The sequence below is a fragment of the Hermetia illucens genome, chromosome 2 (assembly GCF_905115235.1).
Source record: "Hermetia illucens chromosome 2, iHerIll2.2.curated.20191125, whole genome shotgun sequence".
NCBI lineage: Eukaryota > Metazoa > Arthropoda > Insecta > Diptera > Stratiomyidae > Hermetia > Hermetia illucens.
The window spans coordinates 22,881,007-22,887,006 of record NC_051850.1 but is presented as its reverse complement, the minus strand read 5'-3'; the positions used below and the strand labels follow the sequence as shown (position 1 = coordinate 22,887,006).

General features: G+C 37.7%; 1 protein-coding gene across 2 annotated transcripts in view; it reads left to right on the top strand.

Annotated features, from left to right (window-relative positions):
- The first annotated feature begins 3,757 nt into the window (after positions 1-3,757).
- LOC119650182 overlaps positions 3,758-6,000 on the top strand; it is a 52,130-nt gene continuing 49,887 nt past the window's right edge. The window contains exon 1 of one of the 2 annotated variants that reach the window (XM_038052737.1): positions 3,758-4,374. The gene's annotated coding sequence lies outside the window, so the exon portion shown is untranslated. The remainder of the gene's footprint in view (positions 4,375-6,000) is intronic. The other variant, XM_038052735.1, reaches the window with a different exon arrangement.

The following is a 6,000-nucleotide window of genomic DNA, read 5'->3' as shown; positions in this document are numbered from 1 at the left end:
TTTCGCCCCTAACAAAATGATAACCGTCTTTCTAAAAGCTACACGCCGGTTATTGGACGTGAGACCCTACCCGGTGCACAAAGCAGAGCCGAACTAATCTGCCGAACCCAAATTGTTGAATCGCTAAAGAAATAACCGATGAAAAGGCTCTTACTCGTGACAAACAAAAAAATGTTGATGTTATTATGAAGTGGCTTAATTTGGATGAGTTGAAATCAATTATTCAAGTTTTGAAGCCTTGCACATATTATTAGTTATTATTAATTTATGGCAGTTTTAAAATAAGTTGTAAACTCGATGGTCTCCATATGTTTTTTGTGCTTGAAACCAACTACCTATGAGTCTCGAAGGTTGTCATCTTCCCAGCCTCTGAGAAGATACCGCTATTATCCACAAACACAGCAGATGCGATCATACTCTCGTTGAGAGTTACCCTCAAATTTTTGACATATTCGTCTAAGGGAACATTCTCCTGTCTCCTCAATATATGGCTCACCTACTATTCTTCTAATATATCATGCAGTGTATCTTTCTTTTTTTCCTTTCTCTTCGCCTGGTGTTCTCCCTGTTATCTTCATTCTTCATCAACCACCATTCTTTTATTTCTTCTCATTTGTCCTTGCTTGCTTTATTCCGGTTGAGATCTTTTCTACTGTATCACTACTCTAAAATCGGACTTAGACTTGAATATTTGCGATCTATCATAAACGTTGGTGTAACCTTCAATGATAAGCTTCGTTTCAACAGAGTCTCCAATTGTGCTTTCAGAATTTTGGGCTTCCTTTTTGAGTCTTAACTCAGACCAATCCTCCTTAAGACTCTTCAACTCCCTCCCCATGCTTTGCGATCTACATAGTAATGCGTCAACAATAAAATAATTAAATGAAGAAATTTCGTCGTTTCTTCCATCATTAAAGGGTCACAATATGTCCTTTACCTTCACTGGTCACCGTCGTGCTCTAAATGATCATTATCTTTAATATCTTATCGACAGTTCTCACGTGCTCGGGGAAGGCTAGGTCTACAAAGAACTCATCTGGCTCTTGCTATGAAGCCTTACCGTAGGCTATCCACAATCATGGGGACTAAGATAGCCTTCTGAGGGCTCCAAGAAATTTCCTAGAGGATATATTTTCGGCCGTTTCCCCTTTGTAGGATTTTCATGATGGTTGTGGTAACCTCCACGTCACAAGCATAGCTCAGTGTGGACTCACTCTGTGGAATTTCTCTTTACAACTCTGGGCCGTGCCCTTTAATTGCGCTTGAGGTGCTAGATAGGTCTCGAAACCGCTGGTATGAATACAGAGCTCACCCCAGTATAAAGCAGTACCGCTGTGCTAGCCATGGAGAGACTTTGATTGTAGCCCAGAGATTGATCCTTGTCCGAAGAGAACCATAGCATTATGCCTATATGGCAGGTATTCACGTTCAACCCCCAGAACCTTCCTTTCTCATGGACGTTGTGGTTCTTCCAATTGTGTTGATTCCAATTAAACCGTTGGGGAAAGATGTCGCCACATAATCGAGGAGGGTCATCAGTTCCAAATCTTACCACGAATCTAGTACTATGAGAACTTGGATGACCGTCTCAAATATATAATCCTAGAAGATATATTTTCGGTTTGATTGTTTGCTGTTTGCCATTCGGGCGTTTAAGAAAAATTTTCTACACAACATAAGTTCATGGTAACTGGTGAGTATTGACCGCTTCTATGTTGGTCAAATTCGGCATTATGGGGAGGCCCATTGAACGTTTCATTCCATTTTGCGCTACTATACAGTAGCGTGTGTAGCTTTGTCGATGGACGAACAAACCATGAAACCGGAGGCATTTAAAATTTGGACACGCAAAAAGATAATGATTAACCGATCTCGAAGTCAGAAGACTCAGACCTAGCAATGAACGAGTGATCGAAGACGACACGACTGATTGCAGCCTCATTACAAATACCCACTAGCCCCAAACCATCTTGGAATTTCAAGGTCTTTGTAAGTCGAAATACCCCTTTATCTTTGATCAAAGCAAAGCAGATCGGTTGAATATGATAACCGATTGGGACACCACCGTGGAAAAGTATTAATTGTTTTCGCTCAAAGTTGAAAAAAACATTATTCATAAAACGAATACTGAAAGTTGAAGCTGAACGCTTTTCATGCACAAAATAATGTTCTTAGAAGAAAACTTTCACCAAACGCTTTTAATTTAACATGAGTCCTCTCAGGAGCAACTATCTACATCGAAAATGCTCTCGAATTAGCTGCAGACCAACTTAATACACCACATAAAGCATTCCAAGCGATCGTTCCCCTCACTAAGATTTTAGATAAGCGTTACAAAAGTTTAAAAATGTAATATTGCGAACAAACTTTATATAAGGAGTTTTTCTACTGCCGAAAAGAATTAACAAAAAAAATGTGAAACAGAAAGCTCAAATAAATGCAATTTGTCAAGCTAATCACTCCACTGCGTCCCAAGAATTCCATCCAAGCCGTAATTCATTACACAATTCTGGGGGACTTTCATGGTGGTTGTGGTTACGTCCATATAGCGGGAGAGGGGGAGGATTTGTGGGCTTATGCATTGAATTGCGCTCTTAATTGCAGCAAAGGTGCTAGATGTGCCAAACCTGCATCTAGTATAAATCAGTATCGCTACTCACGGTGGAGTTTTAATTGTAGACTCCAAATCAATTCATGTCTGGAAATTATGATTTTTTATGAGGAAAGCGGTAATGAAACGAGCCCATAATGTTTTTTAAGACGAACTACAGGAGCAACAAGCTTAAACTTAGAGGATGTAAGAAAGAGATTTCAGTTTGCTATTTCAAACTCGACAGCGACCGCTTAGGTAAAGGAGACTCTCTAGACAAAGTACAGCAGACAACGTTATAATACCAAACAAAATCAACAGTTCATGTAGGTAAATGTGATCACAAGAGCGGAAATGGGGCAATATGAACTGGCGGACAAGGATCCGCGAGTCAGACATAGCTGGCTGTGTGTTTCCAGGAAGTATTGATACCTAGTAATGTCCGCCATTCACACAATAATGATTCAGACAAAAATGAAATCAAGCAAATCTTCTAGTTCATCATAGTTGTCGCCAGAGGCTCCAAAGTTTCGCGAATTTCCTCGCGTGGTGCATCAAAGGATGCTGTCGACCGACTTCGTTTTCATTGATTGATGGACGAACTCAACTTTAGTTTAGGTACCAGCAGATACTGAGTGCAGATACTAATACTAAGATATTTATATTTTTGGTTCTATTGAATTATTGACTTCAGTTTCTCTGAAAGCGTTCTAGAACCAATTTCAAAGAAATATAACTTTCCCATCAAAGTCTTAATTCTACCGAATTCATTTTGAAAACGTGCACACGTGCCGCAATTATTTATGCTTGATATTTTTATTTTCATCCAGAATATTATTACTCATTTCTGTGATTGATTTGTCAATTTGTCTTCATTATTACTGACATCATAAGTGGCACTTAAGACTCAATAAAAAATACTAATTTTGATAAAACGCGAAGCTTTCAATCACGCCATTATCATTCTACATTTTTATGAAATATTGTATACAAAATTCTAGTTGACTTTTTGACTTGAACAAATTTTTTTTTTCGGCAGAAATTTTCATTACACGCGAGTAAAAAAATTTACCGGATCTGCCCGAGATTAATCAAATCATTCTTAGTGTCTCGTTCTGATAACGCAATTGAAAAATGTATTTTTTGAAAATCTCGAGACCATTTTCGATCAGTTTGAATCGTGCTTTACTCGGAAAAGCAATTACTCGTCTGCGGTGTAACGAGCGTGATTTGTGGCTTGCTACAAGCTTTCCCGGCATTTCCTCTGATTCGTCTTAACACCCTATCAAAGTTTATTGCAAGCCACCCACCCCAATCATTTACCGTGCAAACGGCACACTTTCCATATTGTTCACTTGCAAGGAGGACTTTTCTCACGGAAGGGAAATTTCGTTATTCAAATTCGAATCTATCGGAACCTTCTGCGACTGCTTGTCCACTTGCAGGAATTTCACTGGCTTCACGGTAGCAAAGCGGGGGCAGCTACTTCTTCGGTGTTTCCTGACTGTTGAACGCACCTACCTGTTGCTATAAAAGTGGAAAACTGTTGATCGACGCGTTCACTCCTATCGCGAGATTCCTTCGAAAGCGTTACGAATTCGTTAAATATTGTTCGGAAAGAACCGTTTCGGAAAGTATCCTGTGTGGACATTTCAGAAAGATAAAAGATTGTGAAAGTTTACAAGTTGTGAATAAACTGTTAATATAAAAAGAGACAGAAGTGCGTAACCAAGTTGAACAGTTGCAGCTACCTCTAAGGTTCTCAGCTTAAGTTTCATTAACAGGTTTGTCATATTCTGTTCACCACTATACATATGCAAATAAATCCTTCTCTAACTCATAATTACTAATTAATATGCAGAGTATTCTTATTAAAGACAGAAAAGCCATAAAAACCTAAATGATTCAGCTAATCCGGATTAATATTAACTACTTACCTCACCTTGCTCCCCAATTTTTATTCGAAATTGAATTATGAAAAAAACACAGTTCCCGAAATTTTCCTTGAAAAATAAATTATGGAAAGTTGATTTGAAATTCTCTGCATTACGTTTATATGTTTAATTCAGTGTGTGTCCTTTGATGCAATGTTTGCGTAGTATTCAGTTAGATATCCTTTCAGCAGACGTTGGTGCTGAATTTATAATGGCATATTATGATAATAATAATATCTGTTACTGAGTCCTTTACCGGCGTCCTTCCAATCACTTTAAGGTGCATTATTATTTAATTATTTACCAACTCCCTTTGTTTGTAAGTGAAATTCAGTGGTCATTTTATAAATCCATTTGAATTCCCGGAATTATTTATTATATTTTTTTCTGGAAGGAAGGAAAATTACGTATGAAGGACAAGAAAACTCTTCACGCGATTCTGCAATGATTCCATAATAAAATATTTAGATGTTTTGTAAACGCAACGAAAAAGTAAGATAACATAATAAAATAACAGACCAAACTCCTACGACCACTTCCTTATAAGGAAGTTTCAATGTACAATGTACAACGGAGGCATTTTCTGTGTATCTGTAGACCTATAAAATTACGAAAATTAATTACTAAATCAATCTAGTGGAATCAAATAACTAGAATATAATTTTAAATTTGTATATTTTCAAAGGAACAAAAAAACACGAAAACTTTAACTATGCTACAGAAAGAAAAAAAAAATTAAGTGCGTTAAAGTTGGCCTATAGCTATTTTGTCCTGTTCAATTTTCATTGCTTTTAAATTGAGGACGGTGATAGTGTTAGGCAAGAGAAGAAAAAAATTTACCAATCTGGAAAGCTTCTTTTTGTGGGTCGCTATTTGTTTTTTAATTACATAAGACACGACGAGGGTACTCTCGTGAAAGTGTCCTTTCGGTAGTATACCTATTGTCAAGCACTCCCTCAATTTCTTGGTAGAACTTTTCTCCACAAATTGACGTGATATTTGATCACTTTATGGCGGAAGTGGCATACCCCTAAATAGTGCTACTTGCCCTCGTCCAATTGGTCAAGCTTCTATCTATTATTCTTAATATTGATGCTTTTCTTTCTTAATTTGAAGTCTTCATTCTTCCGACGGGGCATTTTACTCTAGGATCTCGCAGCACATCAAAGTGCACAACAAATGCGAGCAAGTTCGATACAATTCGGGGCCCGAAACCTTTAGCTAAACGTTTTGCTCAAAAATGTCCTCTAATTGATACGTGACTAAAAGTTTCAAATAAGCACTTATAATAAACATGACTATGAATATTGTAGATTAGAAGATAAGAGCTTACTTCATCTCTAAAAATGGACAACCTTTGACCGTTCAGGTTCGCGTGAACTTAATTGGAGCTCCATCCAAAATGCTTGTCGGAAGCAGCTTATTTGCCGTTTCCCTAGCTAGTTTGAAACGAAGTATCTTGTTCATGGTCTTCGG